This window comes from Amphiprion ocellaris, chromosome 5 (assembly GCF_022539595.1).
Source record: "Amphiprion ocellaris isolate individual 3 ecotype Okinawa chromosome 5, ASM2253959v1, whole genome shotgun sequence".
In the NCBI taxonomy this organism is placed as follows: domain Eukaryota; kingdom Metazoa; phylum Chordata; class Actinopteri; family Pomacentridae; genus Amphiprion; species Amphiprion ocellaris.
In genome coordinates this window covers 3,174,681-3,198,415 of record NC_072770.1, presented here as the reverse complement: position 1 = coordinate 3,198,415, position 23,735 = coordinate 3,174,681, and the positions used below count along the sequence as shown (strand labels likewise).

At 39.4% G+C, this 23,735-nt stretch overlaps 1 protein-coding gene across 3 annotated transcripts in view; it reads right to left on the bottom strand.

Moving 5' to 3' along the window:
- The window catches only part of fhit (fragile histidine triad diadenosine triphosphatase), a 225,723-nt gene that overhangs the window by 176,529 nt on the left and 25,459 nt on the right, over positions 1–23,735 (bottom strand). For all 3 annotated transcript variants that reach the window (XM_055010876.1, XM_055010877.1, XM_023276681.3), the window contains exon 2: positions 18,652–18,737. The gene's annotated coding sequence lies outside the window, so the exon portion shown is untranslated. The remainder of the gene's footprint in view (positions 1–18,651; positions 18,738–23,735) is intronic.

Here is a 23,735-nt window from a genome sequence, read left to right as displayed (position 1 = left end):
TGCACTTCGCTCTACAATTTCTATTATTTTAGACAAAAAAATAAAAATGTCCATAATGACCTTATTTTGATGTAAACAGACATGATCAGCTTAATGAGTAATTATACTCACCAATAATTAATGCAATTCAAGCGTTTTTCCCCACCAAATGTTACCAGGAGCTACATTTCGTTTTTTGCAGTTGTTTGGAGCTATTGACACTGGAAAAAAAATAAAGGTGTGTCCAAGTTCTGTCTTAACTGGTCCAAAGAATAATGATACTCACCACTAATTAATGTAATTAATTAAGTGTTTTTTCCCCACAAAAGGTTACAAGGAGTATGAATATTTTTATTTTTTTAGTAGTTGGTTGGAACTGCTATTACTTTATCTATTAGCTGTAGTTTCAGGCAGCAGCAGGATCCATATCTGCATCTCCAAAGAGAGAATGTGCACATTTGTGCACGGAACAACAGAGCTGGTAACTAATTAAATTCTTATAATTATTTATTATCTCAGAGAAAGACATGGAGCAGATCAGTCTAGATCAGGATCCAATGATCCAACCAGGTCACACTGTATTGGTCTGCATGTCTTCACATCAGACAGGTGAGCTGCCACTCATAATAGCAGTTTAGTTTCCAGCTGTTTAGAACTATCTCTTCTATCTTACTACAAACCTGCAACAGAGCAACAGTAACAACTTCATTAATTAGGTTTAACTATAAATGATCCCAACATGGTGAAAGGGTCCATCAGCATCTAACAGCAGGTCCCACTATGGACATTTCTTCACCTCAGGCAAGAGAACTGTCACTGAGTTTATCAGCTGCAGTTAAGTATTTTGTTAAAACGTAGCGGTCCTCAGGTTGAGTCCTGAATGTTCAGTTTCACTGTTTAAAAATTCATTAATAAACTGGGCTGTTAGTTATTTGGAAGCTTTGAGCAACTGCTGTTTGTTTGGTATTAGTCGTTTCGTGCATTATTTTGCATTATACATCACTTAGCGTACTGACCAATCTAGACTGAATGATAATATTGCCTACGTAACGCGACGCTGTCCAGAAATGTGGGTGGTCTGTGTGAATGCAGCCATGAGGAACATTAATGATATATTGACTTCTGTCTGACAGGGGATTGAATGACAGAATGCTCTGCCCTGTTGGTGAAGTAATAAAACAGAAGGTGTATGCATGTGTCGCTGGACTCCAGGCTGGGGGTGCCTGGGCCAGTGCCTTTGTTGCTTCACAATGGACAGACGAGACAAAACTAGAACTTTTTGGCAAGACACATCTGCTCTATGTTCACAGACGCAAAAATGAAGCATATGAAGAAAAGAACACTGTCCCTACTGTGAAACATGGAGGAGGTTCTGTTATGTTCTGGGGCTGCTTTGCTGCATCTGGTACAGGGTGTCTGGAATCTGTGCAGGTACAATGAAATCTCATGACTATCAAGGTATTCTAGAGAGAAATGTGCTGCCCAGTGTCAGAAAGCTTGGTCTCAGTTGCAGGTTATGGGTCTTGCAACAGGATAATGAGCCAAAACACACAGCTAAAAACATCCAAGAATGGCTAAGAGGAAAACATTGGACTATTCTGAAGTGGTCTTCTATGAGCCCTGATCTAAATCCTATTGAACATCTGTGGAAGGAGCTGAAACATGGCGTCTGGAGAAGGAACCTTCAAACCTGAGACAACTGGAGCAGTCTGCTGATGAAGAGTGGACCAGAATACCTGCTGAGAGGTGCAGAAGTCTCACTGACAGTTACACAAATGGTTTGATTGCAGTGATTGCCTCAAAAGGTTGTGCAACAAAATATTAAGTTAAGGGTACCATCATTTTTGTCCAGGCCTGTTTCATGAGTTTATTTTTTAAAATAATTCTGTTATACCACAGTTCAAAAGCAATGTCTGATTTTCATCAGTTAATTTTCATAGAATTTTTATTTATTATTACCTTTGTCAAATTCAAATAATTTCTGTGACCACTGTGGTTTTTTCTTTCATTAACCGAGCGGTACAAACTATTTTGTCCACATATGTATATGTATTGTTACATGGCACTTTGACCTAATACTGCTGTTTTTGTGTTAAGATGTGAACTGTAGGGCCGGTTACTGTACATTGTTTTCATTTCTTTTCCTTATAGCTCTTCTGTTGTCACATCATCCCATAACACTGTTTTTTTCTACAACTCTTCACAAATAATCAAGCTTGCCTCCGTACAACGCAAGGAAAAAATGCAAAACTGTGTTCTCCCTACGGTTTCATGTGTAATAATATCCTGTTTAACACTGGACTTTTCCATCAATAATGTTTTTTTTTGGCTGCAATAACAGAACTGTGGGTACATCATCTTCCATGCCATACCTGTATATATGTAAATTTATCATGTCATATATGTAAATATCCAGATGTAAACTCACCCTACCATAACTGTACTTATCCATATGTAAATTTCACTGTGTCAGAATGTACATATCCATATGTAGATTCACCATGTCTGGTTTATTGTCTCTGTAAGACCTGTTTTATTATTTTATCTTTATTTTTTTTTTAGCTCTCTTGTACTTTTCATAATTCTTGTGCTTTTTTTCTGCCTTATCTGTATTCAGCTACTGTAACATGTGCATTTCCCTGGCAAGGGATCAATAAAGTTGATCTTATCTTATCTCATATCCCTAACATCTAACCAAGCCTTAGTCATTAAGGGGAGTCCCTAGAGCCACTGAATAGAAATTACATATGTCAGGCAGGAAATCCAAGGTTTGAGATAATTTCAGAGTAAAGGATGACCCCACAGAAGTGTCATGCACACTCAGGGTTTCCCCCAGAGAAGTTGTTAGGAATCGGCCTCTGAGCGGCTCATTGGCCAACTCTCAGAAGACGCACACAGCATGCTGTCATTCGTACTGTGAACAGCAGGGACACAAAGAGGGCAGCTAGAGAGACAGATGATGATGGTAATTACTTTATGAATATTTTGACAGTCCACCAAACCACCAATATAGTGGCCAAATGACTTTTGTGGTATAGGCCAGGAACACTGTGATGGCACCATTAAAGAGGTGCTTTCTTTGTAGGCTTTGTTAAAACTAGGCACACTATTTGATTAAACTTATTAAAGAAAAATCTTCTTCTTGCAGCTTTCTCAAATTTAGAATCATTGCCACTTTTCCCGGCGTTGACCTAGTCTGTGTTTGTGAAATGTATTCTTAAAATAATTAGCTGTGGTTTTGTACCTTTTACTCCACCAAGTAATGTGATGGAGTTATATGACAAACGACGTGGGTTTGCCTGTTTATCATTACTCAAAAACGGACTAACAGATTTGGATGAAGTTTTCAAGGAAGGCCACAAATGACACAAGAACCTAATGATTAAATTTTGGCAGTGATGCAGCTTATAGTGTGGATCCATGGATTTGTTAAAGATTTCTGCATCATTGTGAGATAGCAGCACTGTGTCACTGTAACCATGACAACAAGTGAACAGTATGTCAGCTGCGTGCTGACGATCACATGATTGTGATCCTACTACAAATTGACCACTGCGGACCCCGAATTGTTTAAAGATTTCATCTGTCAGAAATCATGCAACAACTGACCAGCCTTGGCGGACTGCTGTCATGGAGTGGTGTTCACAGTGGTAGCCTACATTCTCTCTCAGCTGTGGAACTCTGGGATTCTGTTGTTATTGCAGGTAGCCAAAGCAGGGGAAGAGGAAACTGTTGTTTCCCTGTCTATCACTGCATTGTTGTCTGCATGGCCAGGGTTGTCATGGTTGGTTGATCCTACAAAGTAATGGATTGTAGGACGTCTATAAATATATTAAAGGTGATAATTGATAGAAAGTATTTGCTGAGTATTCCTTCCACTCCAACAACTTCAAGATATGTCCTCTGTCAGCTGCTGCTTGTACTGTTCATGCTCCTTAAGACCCTGATGCACATTGGCAGACATATAATGACTTTGTTTAAAAGCAACAGCACACATCCATGTACTAATGTGCTGATTCAGAGTGTTTACTCTACGTGCTGAATGTACTCTGATGGACTGAATGTTGTGCTCTAATAAACATGCATCTGTTGTGTGTTGACTTTACTGTGAGCTTTCCATTAGAAACAATTTGCTTTAAATATTTATATGATAATTTACAAATGATTTGCAGCCAATAGCTTATATAAATTGTATGTTTCTAAGTGTGTTTAGATTAGGAAGTTGTTAGGAATCGGCCTCTGAGCGGCTCATTGGCCAACTCTGAAAAGAGACTGTTATTCTTATGTGTTATACATATACAGTGTCGCGAAAAGAAATCTTCTGTTTTTGCATAGTTGTCCTACTTAAATGTTCCCGTATCAAAATATTAGTAATATCTATTCAATATTAGCCAGAGATAATGCACAAAACACAAAATGTAGTTTTTAAATGATGATTTTTTTAAAAATGTATTAAAAAACCCATATTACGCCTGTGAAAAAGTAATTGCCCCGATAAACCAAATAACTTTTGGGCCACTCTTGGAAGCAACAACTGCAGTTAAACATTTGTAATAGCTGGTGATCAGTCTTTTACATCACCATGAAGGAATTTTGGTCCACTCTTCTCAACAGAATAGTTTTAATTTGGCCACATTAGATGGTTTATGAGCTTGAACTGCCCCTTTATGGTTTTGCCAGAGCATCCCAATTGGATTGAAGTCCAGACTTTGACTTGGCCACTCCAAAGCCTTAGTTTTGTTTTTTTTGAGCCACTCAGAGGCAGACTTGCTCGTGTGCTTTGGGTCTTTGTCTTGCTGCATAACCCATTTGCGTTGAGCTTTAGGTCATGGACTGATGGTGGATATTCTGCAGGAGGATTTTCTGACTGAGAGTAGAATTCATGGCTCCATCAGTTATGACAAGTCGTCCAGGTCCTCCAACCATCACATTACCACCACCATGTTTCACTGTTAGTATCATGTTCTTTTTGTGGAATGCAGCATTAGCTTCACACCAGATGTAATGGACCCTTGTCTTCCAAAAAGTTCCATCTCTGACTCATCAGTCTACAGGATGTTATCCCAAAAGTCTTGGGGCTCATCTAGATTTTTTTTTTTTTTTTTTTTTTTGCAAATGTTAGCTGAATTTTTACGTTCTCTGGGCTTTGGATTGATTTGCACCTCACAAGTCTCTCATGTATGTCATTTTCGCCCAGTGTCTTCCTTATTGTTAAATCATGTAGACAGACCTTAACTGAGGCAAGTGAGGTCTGCAGTTCTTTAGATGTATGTCTGGGTTCTTTTGTGACCTCCTGGATCAGAGAACAATGTGCTCTTGGAAAAATGTTGGTAGCTGGACTACTCCTGGGAAGGTTCACCACGGTTGCATGTTTTCTCCATTTGTGGATAATGTCTCTCGTTGTGGTTCTCTGGAGTCCCAGAGCCTTAGCAATGACTTTGTAACCATCCAGACTGATAAATGTCAATGACTTTGTTTCTCATCTGCTCTTGAATCCTTTCAGAATGTGACATCATGTGTGGCTTTTTAAGACTCTGTAGCTACTTCACACTGACAGACGGGTTCTATTTAGTGATGTTTAGATTCAACAAGCCTGGCAATAATCATATGTGAGAGTGGCAGGTGAAACCAAACCCAATTTCCAAATGAATTTGGCCTTTTGGTAGATTGTTGGCTAAGGGGGCAATTATTTTTCACATAGGGCAAGATGGGCTGGATAATATTTTTTGTGACTGATTAGCAGAGTGGAGACAGGAAGGTACTATGTTTTTTGTTTGTTTGTTTGTTTGTTTGCTTTTACCGTTCCACAGCTCACAGATTATGAAACCATACTGCAATTTCTTCAGCCTGCAGCAATACAAAGTGAGAATGAAAATAAAACATAAAGTACACATATAGATTTTTGCTCCTGATTTAGCCTGGGTGAGATGACTTGAATAATAAAACATATGTAAGAAAGTCACTCAAGATATCACTCAAATTCATACTAAATATGTAAAAATGTGTTTGCAAATACTACAGTGCAAAAATTAGTTTTAGGTTCAGTCTATTTAAGGCTCCATGTCTGAGAGTGGGGCAATGCTTTTCCTTTTTTTTAAAAAACAAATTTAAGGAAGTTGTATTTCCCTCATTATACTTGCTGGTCAGATCCAAACATTATCTCTTGGGCAAACTGTATAATCCAGATGATGTAAGCAGTGCAGCTAATGAGCAGATGGCACAGGAACATACACATGCTCCCTGCCGTCCATCTGGACAGTTCTGCAGGTGAAGTGTTCCCTCACAAAAAGAGTTTGATATCAAAGTGGAAAACTGCATGGCCAAACAAAAAAGAAAAAGGCAGCAGTATGACTTAACGTCTAGTCAGGAGAGGCAGCATTTGTCTGTTGATCAGCCAAAGCAGCAGACAGTGTTAAAGAGAGAGAAGGGACAGACGGAGAGGAAACATTAAGACATTAGATACAAAGATGCATGGATACTGCAGGCTTTTCCCCAATATTCTTGGCTTTGTTAATTAACTCTACAGAGTTGTGACAATACAGTCCACTTATGGACTTCTATAAGGATATATGGACGAAACTATGAAAACCAAGAAAGACTTCTAACTAAACAGAAGGGGGGCTGTAGAAAATAATGCAAATGAACTATGCAAAGACAAATGAAATGGGGTTATTCACAAGGGAATAAACCAAAAGGGAACAGGCAGCTGCAACCAATCTTCTTCAGTGTCAAAGATTGAGCTGGTAATGACAGGTCGTGAATTTGAGGAGGGCTGTTTAGTATATATCACACCTATTAATAAAAAGTGAGAATTTCTCAAGTTACTTTCAATGTATATACAATGACTGCCATAAGTAAGATAAGATCTTTTATGGATTGGAATCTTTATAAAAAGAATGCACAGTTTAAAGTTTACATACAATAGCATTTAAATATTTTTCAATTCACGTTTACCAGCTTTAATGCTTTAATGTCCATGTTCTATGTTCAGTTAAGACAACAAAATGTCAAAATAATAGTGGAGGCAATTATTTATTTCATCTTTCATTTCTTCCTTTACATTCCCACTGGGTCAGTAGTTCACATAGAGTTTTAAGTATTTTATAGATTTGCCAATAAATCCTCTAACTTGGGTCACATTTTGTTGTGTTTGTTGCTGGAGTCATTCCTCCAGACAGAACTGAGTCATTTATTTTATTCGCAAAGTTTCCCAACATTGAGCAATAGACTTCACACAATGACATTCACAATGTGGAATAATTGTATGAAAAACAATTATTCTGATTATTTTGATCTGAGGACAGATTAAATGACAGCAACAACAGCAGCGAGCAGCTACAATTTTGCAATGTTCTCAGAAAATCCTGAAAAATCCCCAAAATGAAAAAGTCTCATTATTTTCTTAATTAGAGGTGTGCTAAAAACAGTTTAAAAAGGAAAAAAAATACATCAATAACATCAGTGCTTGGGTTTCAGAGGGTTAAGTCTTGCAGTATGCAAAGATCACATCTAACATAAGCCAATAATCAAATAAAACTGTGTGAGAAAGGGTAATAGAGAAAGTCTTTGCCATAGTGTTTTAGGCATATGATCAATTCTGGTAGCACTCTGTTATAATTGGGTTAAATTTTGAACTTTTTGGTGCAAAATCACAGTTTTGGCTGTTCTGACTTCATTTAAATTGATTTTTTGTATGTTGAACTGGACATTATACTATGCTGTATCACACCGACCAAAAATCACAACATATGGTTATTCCTGGTTTTTATCTTCAATAGTATTTAATTTTGAATCTGCTTGTCAAACTTTCACTATTCTATTGTTCCATCCCACTTACAGAAAATCTTGCTACCATAGCAACCAAATCTCAAGTTTGTTATAGTGTTGTTATAGTATTGTTCTGTGCTGTAAAGTTATGATACAGATGATGATGTGTAGCATGTGGCGATTCTTATTTTTTCGGAATGAGCAAACATCCTATTGAATTCCATCCCATCGCGCTGATAGAACTTTGGACTCAGACCCCTGGCCTTTCATCGTGAGGCATGTCCATTAAACGAGTGATAACATTTATTAAGGTGTGAGTCTGCAAGGGCTATCATATCGAAATGCAAACTGGAGACATATAACAAGTTGAAAATACCAAAAAGAATGGTAGTGCTATTGGAAATTTTGGGTCCTGGCCCATGGACTATAATGTGTTCTATAGGTGTGGAAAAAATAACCAGCTCTGACAGCATAAAAGACGATGCACAGCTCAGTATCTTCAGTATTTTCTTGTTGTGTTATCACTGCTGATTCTGCTGATCCTGAATGCTGACTTCTCATGGTGATTTTTTGAAAATCTTCAAAGAAGCTTTTTGGACATTTGAACATGTTCAAATCTTAGACTCTGGCCTGTGATTTGGAACTTAGTTTACACGTCAACTGCTTACCTGTTGCTTTTAGAATAGATTTTGAGATCTTTTATTACCTTTTTATTCAGACTTTTGATTGAGTTGATAGTTTTTATTTAGTACTCTTCTTAGAGCAAATTTTCTATTTATTTATTTGTTACTTCATTTTTATCAATTCTTTTTCTGTGTATATATTTTTTCTATCTCTATATTTTAATAACAGCTGTTTTATTTTATTTTAGTTATTTATCTCACCTATTTCATCTGATTTTATTTATCTCATTTTCTCTCACCTGGCGTTTCCTCGTTGCATGTGTTCAACAAGATAGTGTTTCCTCAGAGTCTTTTATTATCTTGACTGTGGAGGTGGGATAGGAATAAGGTAGGAGTGGTGGGTGTACTGTACTGTTAGCATTCTTTGGTGGGGGTTGTACTGTTTTATTGCATTCTTTATTGTCTGTAAAGCACTTTGTGTGGCATTTTTGTTTGTATGAAAAATAAATAAAAATAAATGAAGCATGTGATTTCAACATTCACTGAAGCTCCTGTTCCACTAGAGAACAGATCTATGTGGAGCAATGGGGAAACTGTAAACCCCCTCCCTTTAATAAAACTAATGGTAATACTATTTTATGATCATCTTCCCCAAATTCCTTTGTCATTTGAGATTTAGATGAAGCTGTTTTGATTACATCATCTTGCTATGTCTTCTTTTACAATGGCTAATTTTTTCCATCAGCGGTTCATCTTGACAAACCAAATCCTACTATTTGGTATATATATATATATATATATATATATATATATATATATCTCCATCTGGCCACTAAGTGACTCCATACTATACTGCAGCAGACTGAGTTAACGGTAGTCTCGTTCATGATCCATAAGCTATGAGTGATTCACACAAGACTATTATCAACAATCACCTAGTTCCATACAGAAATCACATCCAGCTTTTGGTCTCAAAAAGATACTCTCCAATAACCTCCGGTCAACAAGCATAGTTTAGAGTTGGTACAAACCTGAAGCAACACTCTTTACTTTATTAAGCAAACCACTTAACAGTCACTGGATGAAGCTGGGGCACTTGTCAGTAGGTTGTTTAGTGTATGTTATCTTTCGGTAAGTCATATTACTAAAATATAGGCTGTACAGTTGCTCGGTGGATAGCGCTGACGGCTTGCAGCTAGAAGAACCCTGGTTAGCATCCCAGCCTGGGATCTTTCTGCATGGAGTTTGTATGTTTTGTATGTTCTCCCTGTGCTTGTGTGGGTTTTCTCCAGGTTCTCCAGCTTCTCCCACCATCCAAAGATATGCTGAGGTTATTTGATACTTTTAAATTGTCCATAGGTGTGAATGTGAGTGTGCTTGTTTGTCTCTATGTGTAGCCCTGTGATAGATTGGTAACCTGTCCAGGTGTCCCCTGACTTCACCCTAAGTCACCTGGGATAAACTCCAGCCCCCCATGACCCTAATGAGGATTAAGCGATGTACAGATAATGGATGGATATTATTGAAATATAGCTCCGCTTTTTACTTGATTTATCCATCCATCAGTTGAAAAGTTGATTTCTTTGACAGAGTTACATAAAGCTGTGTCTTCTAAGTTGCTGTTGCTGTGTTCCATAATCCAATTTGGGATCAACCATTTAGATAACATGCCACAGAAATAAAATATGCATGCTTTCATTGGTTTACTCACTTTGATATAAATTATTCAAGCAGCTGACACACTTTTCTTCACATTAACAATTTAATTTCAGTGCAGTAAATGCAATCAGCACTTATTCTTACCACTGCTGTCACCCACAGCTGCTTGCAAAAAATAAAACAGCCTACCAATGTAATAGATTTAATTGCTATGTCCATCTGAACATGGCACAACCCGACATCCATTATTGGACTATACACATTACATAAAGTCTGACAACTAACTTAAATGGCAGTTATAAAATAGTAAAATCTCACCTGCCCTTTAATGTTCTGTGCAGCATATTTGTCAATGTATGCAGTGGGCCAGGGTTTGGATTCAAGGACACCATCACTTTATGAGACTTTACAGAGAGAGAGTTTCTCCGAACAACTAGAAAGCTGGATGATGGTGAGATTTGCAACTTTATGCTCAGAGACCACAATATATCAAAAGGCAAATTCTTGATACTACTGACACTTGACAAGGATGAACAGTGAACTGACTCTTACACCAGGAAAAGGCCTTGCTGAAACCTTTCAATGATTGATTCGTCTAAACTATAGCTTAAAGAGAAGTGACAGAAACAAGGAAACGCTGCTATCTCTTCTGCAGCTGTTTATTCCTCAAAAGAATGGATCATTAACAGAACTATCACTGCCAACAACATGCAAATTCTGTAGACCAGGACTCTACTGGCAAACACACCCCAAAAACATGCTTCCTTTCTCTTTCTCTAGCTGGTCTCAAAAGATTTACAGTCTTATATACTGTTTACCCTCTAGGGTTGCTTGCTAAATGTATATCCCTAAATGGTATGTGATTTCTTTGAGGGATTTCAAATTATTTTTTATCATTATAACAAACTGAAGTGTTATTATCATTTAAGTTATCAGCAGTGTTGAAATCATATTGACCAAATTATTAGCTGTGTATATACTTTCTGCTGAATGATATTTTGGAAAGGATTCCTATTCATTTAATAGTTGTGACCATTTATTGTTCTTTTCTTTAACTAGTTAAACATCTGTACTCTGCCAAAGTTTAAATGATGTACTGTTACAAGAATATCTACATGTCTTCTCTTTTAATCACTCAATTCTATCAGCCAGTGTCACATTATAATGCCAGTTTCACTCAGTTTCAATCTATTTTATGTTTTATTTTTGTTTATTGGTCATAGTAACAGAGTATCAATTTTCATCCAGAATAAAACTTGAATTAATTCACTACAATTAAAAGGGATACTTTTATCCCTTTTTTGAACACAGACGTCAGTGAAGAATGTTATAGGCAGAGGTAAAGGTAAAGCTTTTCCCTTTTCTATTCACCAAGAAGAATTAGAGGCATAAAAAGAGGACTACATCAACTGTCTAGAGAATTCTCTGTTATTCTTGCGTTATCTTCTCTGTCATGTAGTCCAGTGTAATTTTTCTATGGTGCACTACTATTCTTCCTCGCCTTTATGTAACAAGCCAAGCTATAACTGCCACTGAGTGTGTGAATCAATCTACTGATGTTTGTAGGGCCTAAGTAAGTCTTGCATGAAAACATTTTCTTGAAGTTGTGGTCTGGAAAACAAAGTAACTTTTGGAATTATTTTTTACGAGTCTAAGTGAAGACAGTGGGGGTGCGTTTAACCCAAAAATCAACACTAAAAACCAACGTAAGCTGCACATCTGATTAATAATAATAATAATAATAATAATAATAATAATAATAATAATAATAATAATAATAATAATAATAATAATAATAATAATAATAGTAATAATAATAATAACAATAAATTTTATTTATAAAGCGCTTTACAAGTAACTCAAAGACGCTGTACATAAAATCCAATAAAATCAACAAGAGTTATGAATAAAAACTGTTAATTTAAAATCAATAAACATCAAATCAAATTCAAGATAAAATATAGTATCACATAAGGAAAGCAGATCTGAAAAGGTGAATCTTTAGAAGGGATTTGAATGTGGTGAGGTTGGTGCAGTCATGGAGGGCATGGGGGAGTGAGTTCCAGAGTGTGGGGGTGGCGATAAAGAAATCTCTCAGAAATCAAACTTACCGGTGTAACAACTGAAGAACCTTGTTGAGTATCTGCTAAATAGCTGATGGAGATCCAAGTGGCGTCTGCTACCTAGTAACTATTGATCCATTAGAGACAAGCCACCCTGCCTGTGGTCAGGGATAACAGCCTGCATCAGCAGCAGCTTTCCTTCCAGAGAACCCCTAATCAACCAACACATCACAAAGTAGACAAAACTCCATGTTCACTTCTGTTTGAGCATTAGTTGAAATAACAGTTTATTAGTGTCCATAGTCCTTTGTAATCAAAGTTTTTAATGAATTTTCAACTCAGAAACAACGACAACAACACATACAGCACCCATTTACCAGGTAATGCTGACATTTTGCTACAACAAAAATACATCAGTAACTAAAACAAAGCAAATAAACATCAACAACAAAATAAATAAGGGGGGTGGGGGGGCATTTACATTGAGTAACGATTGATAATAATAATAATAATAATAATAATAATAATAATAATAATAATAATAATAATAATAATAATAATAATAATAATAATAATAATGGGGCACTAGTCACTTCATATTGAATAAAATGTAGGAAGTGAGACCACATCTGGTAGAATTTACCCCTACCATCATGTAATCTTGCAATAAGCTCTTCAAAAGATGCTGTATCTGTCATGAACTTCAGCCAGTCTGTAAAACTGGGTCTTGGTTCTTCCAGTGTCTAAGAATAATTCTTACTGCAATGATAAACCCAGCTAGTGCCAGGGCAGACTCTGCTTTAGACACCCCTGGTGGTAGAAGGGATCTGTCTCCAATTAGACATAATTGGGGAGAATCTGGTAGTGGTGTGATTAACCAATTTCCAATAGTTACAATAACTTGTTGCCAAAAAGGGAAGACCAGAGGACAATTCCACAAAAGATGAAGATAAGAGCCTGTGGCATTCATTTACAACATATATTGTCCCTCATTAATCCCATCTTATGAAGCTTAACTGGTGTATAATAGTTCCTGTGTATAACCTTATAGTGGTTAATTTACTTGTCACATCTCTCACAGGCCACCCCGCCTTGGACACCAGCTCATCCCATGCCTCTTCCTCAGTGTTTGAGTTCAGGTCCCTCTCCCAGATTTGTCTTAAGTGATTGCAATGACCATACATACTATCTGCCATGCTCTTATAAAGTACAGAGGCATCATGAACTTGTCTCATCACCGAGTGAGATCTTCAGACGTTACACAGCTCCTGGGCAGCAGATACTTCCAGAAGTCTGCTTTTATCATTAAATTAAGTTTTTGTTTAAGTTCTTGAAATGACTTGAACAGGCCATAGTATTTACCTGATTACTCACAATCTCTCTCTCACCATTACCCTACTCACTGCAGTTAGTTTTAACATCCAAAGATCAGTTAATTCATTGGTTTTACTTTATTTATAATTGTGGTTATTACTCAATTGTCAGTTATCCTGCGAGAGCAGTTGTTTAGATACATAAATATTTTAATTTACACCAGGTTTTGTTCTGTCTATTTCTGTGAAATAGGGAATGGAGATTAGGGAAGCTGAGAAGTTCAAACTTGGAGTGAAATGGTCAGCCATGACGTTGGCTGTCTGTTATTTAGTTGTTAATTATGTGTCTCCCATACAGAAACAAAACATTCTCTCAGACATTCAGCCCTAGGAGCAACTTTAGAGTTTCCAAGTGACACGATCTGCATGCACTGACAGGAAGTTGTAGCACTCATACAGACACTGAGAGAAAATGTACCATACCAATAAGCCAGACAGCTGGTGGATTTAAACCCTTGGACTCCTTGCTGTGCGGTGACAGTGTAAACAAAATGGAGGTACTGTGCTGTGACAAACTGTTGTGTTAAATTAAACAAATCTGACAATAAGTAAACAAGCTGAGAGCCATTAGGTTCTTCATCCCACAGGGAGTCATGCACTGTCCATTCCAGGAGTCAGTTAATGACAGAATAATCAGAGGGCTGGAAAAACATGTTTTAGAAATTATCAAAGCAAAAAATATTGGTCAAAGAAAGACAGCCTGTGACATTTTCCTGAATTTAAGACCAAATTGTCACACAGCACGTGTTTTGACCATATTTAGTCAAATCAGTCGACCCTTTGTGAAAACAAAGAAACTTTGTGCCTCAAAGTGGCTTAAATGTACTTTTACACATTTGTTTTTCTTATTTTTTTCAAAAAAATATATTTTTCTTTGTTTTTTCTATGTATTTTTTTCTAAGATGGTTGTCTCCAGTGTGCAACATAGTGTAACTCTCTGAGTCAGGCTTTATACAGTTTTTGCCCTGTTAGTGTCACTGCTGTCTTTTCATGTACAGTTTGTCAGAGCTCATGTTAAGTAGAGTGAAGAGACTCTTTTACAACTAGGAGAACAGAGTCACAGATGACGTTTTGACACAAATGTCTTCGACTCCTTCCCAGAGCTAAAGCTCCACACTGGAGTGATACCGGGCAAAACTACAGCAGGGGGATCTCCGGCATCTGGAGGCCAACACAGAACCGTGGCAGGTGGGAAGGAATAGAACAGAGACTCTGCCGAGCGATTAGCAGATAATAGCTAACTCTCACGGTCATACTCTTTGCCAACATCCTGAGCCTTGCAAACAAAATGGAAGATCTCTTCAGAGGGATGGCTACACAGAGGTAGATCCAGGACTGCTCTGTTCTATAGTTTTGTGAAACGTGGCTCAGATAGAAGAACCATGATAAGGCCATAACATCGGCAGGCTACACCATTTACAGAGCCGAATGCAACGCAATGGAAAGCAGTAAAATCTGTGGGAAAGAAACAGCGATCATTGTCAAACATTCCTAGATCACGGACAACAGGGTAACATCACAGTCATGCTCTGAAGACCTGGAGTATATTACTCTGAAGTGCAGACCATTCCAAGAGCATCCCCAATTTCCACCCCTTTGTCAACTTCTCCACCAGGGAAAGCAGCACCCTGGACAAATGCTACAGCAACTGCAGAAATGCTTACACTGCTGTGTCCAAGCTTTGCCAAGGACCCCACAGTGCAGCTGAATATGCGGTGGAGTTCTGCCCCATAGCTGCAGAGAGCAGCTGGAACAACAAGGCCCTCCAAGGAGCCTACATATGAGGCATCAGTGAATCCATAAAGGATGACCTAGCCTCTTGCGACGAGCCTGCCACCTTGGACCAATAGATCATCCATCTGATTGGCCAACAGGCTCCGTGAAGGCCGCCGACAGAGGAGTGCTCGGTCCCTGCATTCCTCATCTCCACACATCCTGCCAAGTGTGTCCCAGCCTGAAGCCACCTCCTCCAAGGTGGAACCCATGCAGCTTGGTCAGTCACCAATGAAATCCCAACACTTGCCCTGAATAACCAGTGTGCAGCCCAACTGTAAAACTGTTCTAGTAACCCTCCTTCTCACTGGAAGCCACCAAGAGCTCTTTTCCTTCCACCTCACTGACTCCCTCCACACTCCCTTTGTCTTGGGCTACCCCTGGCTACACAAACAGAACCCATACATAGACTGGCCTTGTCCCTGGCCATGCTGTCCCTCGGCCTAGATCTGAACCCACTGACCTGTCCCATGTTGTACCATGACCGAGTACCCATCTTTGATAAGCACCCGTCTTTATCCCTGCCACCACACCGTTCCTACGACTGCACAATCAGTCTGTTGCTTGGAGCCCCCCTTCCCAGTAGCTGGCTCTATGGTCTTTCCAATCCTGAGCAGGTCACGATGGAAAATTACATTAAAGACTCCCTGGCAGCAGGCATCACCTGTCCCTCCTCATCACCAGTTGGATCAGGCTTCTTCTTTGTGAGAAAGAAGGATTTGACCTTCCGACTCTGCATTGACTTCCATGGACTAAACAGCATTACAGTCAACAAAATCTGACCTACCAGATGGAGCAGGCCAACCATCAATTTAAAGCCATGCATTGCCCTCCCACATGCCTCCCGTAGGATGTAGGTCCAGGGCAACTGCCATTGCCACAGTCCAGCTCCAACCTATGCCCCTGTCCAAAAAATCTGGTTCCACTCCAACGACCTTCCCCTTAGGGTGGGGTCCAAGAAAATGGCCTCCCGCTTCATGGGACCTTTTGAGATCAAGACAGTCATCAACCCCTGTGCTGTCCTGGCTGAGGTTGCCACCCACACCATGACGAATCACCTCAATTTTCACATTGATTACAGGTTTTCAAACTTGTGTGTCAATGATCACAGGTGTATCATTTTTGTTGTATTGAATTACTATTTTGAGGTCTATATTTTAAATATTGCCCCATGAAATATTTATTTTACATTGTTCTTGACAGGAAATGCTACTGTTCAACTTTATGATGCAGATATTGTAAGATGACACAATTTCAAGCCATTTGACATTCAAATGATTTTTGCAGCAGGGGGTATGCAGTCACCTTTGTTGTATACTACAAGGTGCTGATAATAATTTACCAATAACAGCAGTACTGTCAAAGTAGAAGCCTTCCTGTTACACTTTGGACACTTAACCTGAGCAGATTATAAAGATGGTGCTCCCGTGTGCGACATTGCGTTGCTCATAACAGCTTTTTTCCATAACAGCTTTTTTCCGGCCACCATCAGACAAGTGGCATTGGACATCAGGGAGGTGCTATAACACGGCATAACATCAAAATATTGCAACATCACAAAAATGTGCAATTCTCTTAAATGTGCAATAAGCATTTTATTGATTGCTGTGTCCTTAATATTTTTGTTTTTTTTTAACCTATTTCTCTATTTATGCTAATATCTGTAGTTAATCTAATTAATATAAACTTTAGTATGATTTATTTCAGGGTTCTTGTTTCTCTGTAATTGTTACTAAATTATTCTTATTTTGACTCGGAGTCATGTACAAGAATTCCAATGTACCTGTACTGTGATGTACCTGTGCAAATGGCAATAAATTCTATTCTATTCTATTCTATTCTATTCTATTCTATTCTATTCTATTCTATTCTATTCTATTCTATTCTATTCTTTACCATGGAAAACCTTGCATGCAAACTTTTTAGAGATGCAGAAGAGAACCACCAAACCTGCTGTTACTAAATACAGAGCTCTACAAAATAGTACTGACACAAGCTACACGCTGAACCAAATCAGACTCTTTACACACTGCAAAGTGCACAGAGTCCAATGTAACCAAATACCAACTGATACCACACTTATCATAGGTGTTTCTGAAAAGAATCAATTATTTTAAATTAGACACAATTATAGCAACAACTGGCATTAACAAGGCAGTGCACAACTCCTCATGGCAATAACATAATTATTTGCGTCTCTCTTGAGCTATAGTCACTAAAAGTTTCACACCACTGAGTTTCTACAGGTGAAACCAACCCTTTGTCTGTCAGGAAACATGACAGCATCTCTGACTGCTGGGGTAGGAAGTTTCACAGGATTCTTGTGAAAAAAAAAAAGACTTTACCAAACACGTATTGTGTTGAAAGAAAAATGACAAACAGAAGACCAAAGACAGTGTTACATTTTATTATTATTTCTTTCTTAATTGGCAGTGGCCACCCGACGTGCACCATGTCCACCAGCTGTCAGAAAAACACCCCATTGCACACTGTTGCGAGTGAGTGAACCATGGAGCAACACAAACACAGCTGTTTGAATTAAGAATATCCATACTGACAGAGAGCAAAGCTACTCTGGGTTCAATACCTCAACAATCTTTTACTGATGGACCAAAGAGTTAAATACCTGCTGCTGGCTAAATACCACATCTTGATTTGCCAATTAAATTTATGCTGGATATGGCAAGAAGGGATCTTCCTGCATTGTGGCTTACGTTTCAATTGAACATACTTGTTAGGGGTTTAACAAATGTTTTCAATATATGTAATGGTTATTAGTAATGAAGATAACTGCCAACTGATTTTTGGAGGCTATGTCCAAATGCAGTAATAAATAAATAAATATTTTTGTGTCAAACTTTTCCAATGTTTGAATATTATGTATTCATATGTGATGACAAAAAATTGTCATTCAAAACACTGTTACTACCGGCAGAGGACTTCTTTTACAGTCTCATGCTTGACCACAACCAGTGCTAAAAGGGCCATTTTACTGTGTGACAAACACTATTCCTGTTAATGATTGCACTAACATTGTGATGGTCTCAGCATTACTGACATTAATCTATCCCCAGTGATCACAGTGCCATGTCTGCAAGAACTGGAAGTTTGGGAATTTAAACTAAGAATCACCAAATCCAAATCATCAAAATCTTTAGCTTCCAAAATTTCTGTGCCTCCAGTTTGCTCATTAGTACACAACAAGAAACAACATTCATTAAACAGCACTCTTGCAGAATACTATAAATGTGGTGTGTGCAACACTGGGAATGGTAAAGCTGTTGGATATGTTGGAGTTCTGAGTGTGCAACAGTGTAAACTGAAAGACAGGACGTGAACACAACATATAATGCTTATTTTAACTGCAATCAAGTTTCTTACATTCTTGTTGTGTGATGCAGCAAATATCCTTACCTCCAACCTCAGCAGCTTCCCACGATCTTACAGATGGAGATTTATGGGAAGGATGGAAGAACAGATGACGAGAAGCAGTACTTGGGCTGGGGAGGGTGGAGGGAAGAGAAAAATAACAAGACAAGCTCAATTAAGGTTCACAAGACTAATAAGATATCTGTGTTACATTGTGATCCAACATATGGGGGTCATGAGCCGGGATGTTACACATAATTAAGGAGGATTGTGTGACAAAAACCCTCTGGCAAGAAGCCATTTCATCAGTGACAAACATGCCAGACATGACCCCAAACAGATCCCAACAGGTCTGCTGGGACACTTAAAATAGTTCTCAGCCTCACGAGAAAACATCACAGGACAAAGATTGTTCTTGCAAAAATTTTCACCACAGTCTCCCTTAACTTCAACGTACTCGGTGCACTAAGATTCAAGCTTTGCTATCCCTTTGTGAAAGCTTCACATCTTGAGCCTTCAGACACTCCTCAACAGCATAGATGACTTTGTTGTCACTGAAAATGGAGACCAAGCAAGTGGGATTTCAGGTTTGGAAACAGGCAGAAGTCAGACTGTGCCAGGCCAGGTGAGTAAAGTGGACAGGGCAACAGTTAAAGGCCTCATTTGGCTGCATCTGCCACCTGTGTTGTGTGGACGGGCTGCATATAACTGAAGCTTTCCTCTCCTTTATCTTATCATGGTGCTGTTGACTTTCCAGTAGGTCCTATTACCTAACTTTCTCTGATGGAATAATTAAAAACCAATGTGTCTTTGTCATGAAAAAACAATAATGCATTTTGGTTCATTCATAAATTTATTATGGGTCTTCTGGAAATATTACAAAATCAGCTGAATCAAAAACATACATACAGCAACTTAATTCAGTTTTGATGATGTAGACAATTGTGCTAAATTTTCTTCGTGGCATAGCCTTTTAACTTCTTGTTAGTGTTTACGATTGACCACAGCCACTGACTCCTCTGAGCCAATCTAAACAGGGCCCATTTGATACACTAATTAGACTCAGCCATAAAAACTACATTGAGATAGTCTCAGGAGCTCAGCAAAGATCTGAAAAAGCAAATCACTGACTTAAACAAATCAGGAAGGTCACTAGGAGTCATTTCAAAGCAGCTACAGATCAACAGATCCTCTGTGGAAACAACTGTTTGTAAGTAAAAAGTGTGTGGTATAACTATGTCACTGGCACAGTTCAGGAAGAAAGCAAAAGCTGTCACTGGATGCTCAGAAACAGTTTGTCAGGATTCCTCTTTTGTTGCAATTAAAAAATAAATAAATTTTAAGAAAAAGTGAGTTTGAGGTGTTGACTTGGCCTCCAAATTCCCCAGATCTCAGTCCAATCGAGCATCTGAGGGATGTGCTGATAAACAAGTCCGATCCATGGAGGCCCCACCTCGCAACTTCCAGGACTTCAAGAATCTGCTGCCAACATCTTGGTACCAGATACAACAGCACAACTTCAGAAGTCTAGTGGAGTCCATGCCTCGATGGGCCAGGGTTGTTTTGGCAACAAAAGGAGGACCAACACAATATTAGGCAGGTAGTAACAATGTTATGTCTGATTGGTGTATATACACTGCTGAACAAATTTATTAGACCACTACCCAGTGTAAGGTGTTTAACAGTATTGCTGATTACCTAAAAAGTTTTTTATGTCTATATAATAGTTAACCTGCCGGTATGTCTGAGTTCTTTAATAAAAATTATATGTTTAATGCTAAAATATAATTGATTGCTGCTGACTGGATATTTTCTTTTTTTCAGACCATTCTCTGTAAATCCTAGAGATGGTTGTGTGTGAAAATCCCAGTAGATCAGCAGTTTGTGAAATACTCAGACCAGCCTGTCTGACACCAACAACCATGTCATGTTCAAAGTCCCTTAAATCCCCTTTCTTCCCCATTCTGATGCTCAGTTTGAACTTCAGCAAGTTGTCTTGACCATGTCTACATGCCTAAATGCATTGAGTTGTGGTCATGTGACTGAATGATTAGCTATTTGTATTAACAAGCAAGTTTTGCTTGCATGTTTTTGTTACTAAGTTGTTCTGATTGGGCTGTTTCACATTTCTGATATCGTCAGTACTTTTCTATATACTATATAATAAGTAGGTCTATCCAAACTTTGGACTGGCATTGTATGTGTGATAAATTAGTGGTACCTATGCTATAAATAAATAGACTAGAGAGCTTGAAAGTTACACACCAAAGAACATTTATAAATACAAAAAGGTACTACTGAAATATTTATTTTAGCCTTCTTTAATGTTTCTTTAATTCACATTCCATCATAATGCATTTTCATTATCAGCGGAAAGTAAAAGCCCTCTTAGCTAAATATGGAATAAAGCTAAAAATGAGGCTGTGCTCACCTTGGTTCATCAGGGAGGCAAAGCATTCAATTAAAGAGACAATAGTGGAGATGAAAATAAGACAACAGCGCTACAATTGCTGAGGACCTCAACCACTTCTTCTTTTGCCATAAGCAAGAAACCAGCTGGACAGCCCCAGCCTCACTACAAACCAGCCAGACTCATTCTGCAGACTGCTGAGGAACAACACACACTCTCTCACATCAATACATGGAGGGCAGCAGGCCCTGATGGTGTGCCTGGGAAGGTCCTAAAAGACTGTGCTGGGGAGCTGGCTGAGGTCTTCAGAGACATATTTAACATCTCCTTGTCCTGCTGCATCGTCCCCACCTGTGTAAAGACATCGACCATAGTGCCACTACCCAAACAGACTGCAGTGAAAGGTGTTACTGACTACAGGCCGGTGGCAGTAATGCCAATAATTATGAAATGCATGGAGTGACTAGTGCTTAAACACATCAAAGCTGCTCTACCAATCAATCTGGACCCCCATCAGTATGTACATAAACCAAACAGATCAACAGATGATGCATTCTCCATAACCCTCCACACTGTACTGTCTCATCTAGAAAAAACAGCAATGTATGTCAGGCTATTTTTGTGGATTACAGTTCAGCCTTTAATATGATCCTCCCCTGCAGACTGTTCCAGAAAATGTCAGACCTTGGCCTCCATCACATAGAATCACTCCTCCACACTGACCCTTAGCACAGGATTCCCGCAGGACTGCGTTCTGAGTCCCTTCCTGGACTCTCTACACTCAAGACTGCACACCGTTCCACAACACCAATGTCATCATCAAATTTGCAGATGACACAATGGTGGTGGGGCTGATCAGCGGAGACAATGAGACAGTGTACAGGAAGGAGGTTCAGAGGCTGACTGGCTGGTGCAAAGAGAACAACCTGGTACTGAACACAAGGAAAACATGGGAGACAATAACTGACTTGAGGAGAAATCAAAATGAACATCAGCCTCGAGGTAAACAGAGAGGCAGTGGAGAAGGTGACAAACAGTTTCTTGGCATACATTTATCAGATGACTTAACATGGAGTCAAAATAAAAACTGCCTTGTCAAAGAAGTACAGCAGCAGCTTTATTTCTTAAGATCCCTCCGAAAAATTAACAAATCTCATCACCTGTTACTATCCTTCTATCACTGTGCTGTTAAAAGTGTTTTAACATATGGCATCCTGGTGTGGTATGACAGCAGCTCAGCAGCTGACAACAAGGCTCTGCACAGGGTGACAAAAGCTGCACAAAAAACAACAAACTCACCCCTCCTCGCCCTTGAGGACATCTATACATCTCACTGCCATCCAGAAGGCAACCAACATCATCAAGGACTCATCCCATCCTGCTTACCATTTCTTCAAACTGCTACCCTCAAGGCAGGTGCCACAGGCAAATTAAAACCAGGACGTCTCGTCTATTAAATAATTTTCTTAAATAGGTGTATCTACATTAAGTGGACATTAAGTGAAATAACTCACAGACACACATGCTTTTTTATTAATTTACCAAATTATTTTATGTGTTCTTTTTAATGCACCACACACACTCATACCTTGGGGGTAGGTCTGGGACGGCTCGGGGAACTTGGGCCAGGGTAGGCTGCAGAGTAGCCATCCTCTGTGGTCCTCTGGCCTGCCCCCTGGACGCCTCACCCAGCCTCCCCACTTTTAATGCACCACATGACACTCAGGGTTACACTATCACGGTGCAGGGATAATGTCTCCAGTCTGGGATCGGGAGACATTAATAGGGAGTAATGGGGGAGATTTCACTAATATGGCCTCGCTGGTGGGACCCGGCCCCCTTATGGCTATGGGGTGGCGGGGGTGGACCATCATCCGTGTTGCTGTGGCTGGGGGGTCCCCGGGACCTGGGGGGGGTTTGGTGGGGACTGGGGTGGGCGGGGTTGGGGTTTGGGTGGCTGGTGGGTCCTCGTGCCCCGGGCCGCCTGGGTCGGTCTTGGTGCGCTGGGGGTGTCGGTAGCTGCTCCCTCTTGTTCTCCAGGTTTGCGTCGTTCACGGTGGCTCCGGTGGCTCTCTGGGGGCCCCGGTGGCTCTCTGGGGGCCCTGGTGGCTCTCTGGGGGCGCCGCCCTGTGGCTCCTACGGCCCGGGGGGAGGGGTGCCCTGTTGGCTTGGCCCTGCCTTGCCGTGATTGCTGTTCTGGACTTCAGGGTCCTTCACACTTGCATGTTTGATCAGGTCTCGCCAGCTACTGCTGAGTCCCATTTCAGCGAATGATGGGACCTGCCAGAATGTGCTGAGAATCTCTCCAGAGTCTCTACCCTAAACTCATTCTCTCTTGCACTAGTATCCTCTTCTGGCCTATTCTATTCTATTCTAAACTATCAAGACATCCACAATTATGGTGCTCAGTACCGTTTGTTTAATTATTTATTTATTGAATCTCTTTTTCTTTTGTGTTGGTTTGGTTTTCTGTTCTTTTTTCAAATTTTTTTTTATTGATGGATAGTTAGTAGTTGGGAATAACACACCACCTTACAATCTTTAATTGCAATAGCACCGCCTGTTAGTTTCTATCCCTGTTCATCCTGTTCATCCTGTTCGTCCTGTCCAGTCTTTGTTTCCCCCACACATCACTGAGGTGTAGCACTGCCCTCCCTGGCTTATAATAGGGAATTCTAATAAAGAATGTCTGCTTAGCTTTCAGGGAGGGCTGGTGATG